The sequence below is a fragment of the Pinus tabuliformis genome, chromosome X (genome assembly GCF_031772625.1).
Source record: "Pinus tabuliformis cultivar Carrire ecotype Pingquan chromosome X, CPIR1, whole genome shotgun sequence".
Lineage (NCBI taxonomy): Eukaryota > Viridiplantae > Streptophyta > Pinopsida > Pinales > Pinaceae > Pinus > Pinus tabuliformis.
The window spans coordinates 1,592,449,302-1,592,452,553 of NC_142308.1; positions in this window are offsets into that span (position 1 = coordinate 1,592,449,302).

The window sequence follows — 3,252 nt, forward strand, 5'->3', positions numbered from 1 at the left end:
ACACCTAAAGTACACATATCATTTGGCCCTTGTGCCCAAATGGGCATAATCTACGTATGTTAAATTATTAAGGTGTAGTGTTTCAAGTCTTAGCTTGGCGGTGTTAACCAAGGTCACGCTTGCTTAGGGTGTGAGTGTGTGAAAATGATGTGTCAAGTGGATGAGTTAATTGAGCATGTTTTATGATGCCATGTTCTGCTCAAAATAAAGTGTTGAAATACTGTAAATAATGCTAAAAATGATAGAAAAATAAACAGCCAATCAAGCACACAAGACCACACCCAAAAAGTCTATCAAGTAGCTAATAAAGAGAAGAAAAATAAGCTACTCAAAGACACATAAAAATTCCTAAAATACTTAATGTCAAAGGGACTAAGATTTAGAGGCACTAATCTGTTGTAAATGGTGTAGACACATAATAAAAATTAGAGGTGAAAAATGTTGTAAAGGATAGGTATGAAGCTTTAAAACCTAGGATTTTTGGGAATAATATTGAGAGGGGGGGGTGTGAATCATTATTGTCAAATCAATAACTTTTTCATTTCATAATCAAATTTATATAGGCTACTTCAGTGAAGGGAACTCATGTGTTTACGCACTTGTTCTTAAGGTAACCAATGTATATCCAATGAACTTATGATTCGGTTAATTCATCATATGTTGATCTTTAATATGTGCATTAGTACTTTATTAACATTTAAATAGTAACCATGTTTAGTAATAGCATAATAAACCATCACACATAAGAAACACACATGAACACCAATATTTAAGGTGGAAACCCAATGCGGGAGAAAATCCACCTGCAACTATCGTCTTTGTCTTCTTTTAATATAAGAAAAACCTGTTTACAATCTTGTACTAGCGCAAACTCATACCAGCATGCAGGAACCCACCTGCAGAAGGCTACAACCTTCTCTCATTCTCCAGCTTCTACTGGAAGGGAGCTTCAACCCCCTAGCTCTTGTGCTAGCTGATTTATTTACTAGTACATAGGTGCCGGCCTACAGAAGGCTCCAACCTTCACTCGTTCTCCAGCTGTTACTAGAAGGGAGCCCCAGCCCCCTAGCTTTTGTACCAGTCGATATGTTTACCAGTATGTAGGCATCAGCCTACAAAAGGCTATGACCTTCTCTCTTCCTCCAAGGACCACGTTTGATAAATTTTCAGACTGGATACTCCTAGTACACATCAACACAATATGAAGGCCACATTTCATCCAATTTTCATACTGGACCCATCAACAACATTGAAGCTCAAAATCAATCACCACTGCAATACAACCAATCAATGAAAACCCATCAACACTGAAGAAAATCACAATCAATCAATCTTAACATTCAGAACATTGTCATCAGAACATAGAGCAGAACCTAGAACTATGCATCAACAACCAGAACCAACTACAACTTCAAACATCATATTTCATAATGTATACGATACTTCGAAGTTCTAAATCAGAGTGTATACATGCCTTCATCAAGGCAAGCCATCATATAGATCTACAAACACTAACTTAAAACTTTAGAGCTATTCCAAACTTCAACCATACCCAGATCATAACATTTATATAATAAAACATGTGTTAGCATTCATATCTAGCCCATCCATTATCAGGTCATACAATGATAAGTCATTTTAGGTTTCATGATCCTGATCAAACATTATATCCAAAGGTGCATGTGATATTTCAGATCATGTTGGTTTGTTGGGGCCTAACCCAGGTTCATAGGTGATATAGCCAAACAAATCCCGGTACTACTGGCCCTTTCAGCAACAATTCGCAGAGCGCAGACTGAGGTCTCACCCGAAGTAGTATGGGAGGGTGCTAGAACCGGGTTTCCGCACCCTGGAAATGTTTGATGAGTTCAAGTGGTCCGCGATTCGACCTTATGTGCACGTCACTATGCGCACTTACCCGTACCTCACAGATTAAGACGTTGCCTTCACGAATCCCTACTCTTGGGCCAAACGCTATTATTACCCAAGCCTTTTCTAGTATTGTTGTATTAGTTGATCAATTTGGCCTACTTTCATGCTTTAAGTTATACTTAGCAATATAAATCATTCATACAGGTGTGCACAGTAAATAAACAATATATTTGCAATTTATATCAAACATGTAATAACCAAAGTACAGATACACAGAATTCAGATAAAACTTCTCTTTATTATTTTCTTCCTCAGTTGCAGACTCGATTCTACCTTGTGCACTCAGTTACAGGGGTCTGCGCACTCAACTGCGGACTACTAGGCCTTTGCGCACTCAGCGGTAGAGCCTTCTCCAACTCTACGACCCAAGACACACTTTACACTTAGACTCTTGTTTTTCACTTCCTCTCTTCCATCTATTACTTCACTATATTTTACACTTAGAGCCTCACTCTATTTATACAATCCCATGGTCCCAGACCATGGGTAGGATGACATTACATTACAAGACTAGGGTAGACAACCCTGTGACTCTGTCATACATTTCACACTCCGCGCCCACAATTCACTGAGTCTTTACAACAAAACATGGGCTTTGAGCCCAAAAACATTCCTTGGGGGGATTCCATGCCCAACAGGCCCCCAACACAAACATCATGACTCACCCTCGAGTCACTCTATTGGCACAACGATGTTGGCATGGAGTTCCTCCAACTTTCCTCCAACTGTGCTGATGTCGGCAGCGCATTGAGCCACTGCTTGTTGAATATGTTGCATCCTCTATTCTGAGACCTCCATGTCTGGGGTGCTTCTCTACATTAACATGTGCATCCCCTGTATGTGCGCGAGCTTTCCTTCGATGTTTGTTGTGATAGTGAAAGCCTCCTCGATCCACAGATGGACATGCGCTTTGAGAACTGCCTCCTTATGTTGCACTGCATCCACCTGCTCCTTCAGTGCTTTAGCTTGCTGCATCCTCGCAAGCCATTGAGTGAGGACTACTGTCTGCACACTTCCCCAGACACTGTCGTATTGCTGCTGGAGTTCTCGCACCTCAGTCTCTAGGCGTTGGATGTTAGTGTCCTCCTACAGAGTTGTGAGGACCTCAAGTGCTTGTTCCAACATGCTGGTACAGTCTCGCATTGCACCTCCAATTTCCTCCAATCCCACTATGATAGTGCTAGAGCGCTGTTTGTTGGCATTATGATTCTGGTATGGCTCTATGTTACAGGTGTTGTACTTGATGGCAACTCTCTTAAGTGGCAATGCTCTGTTCAGGCTCTCAAAATGTTGGAAAATAAAAGGTACGCAGGTACACCA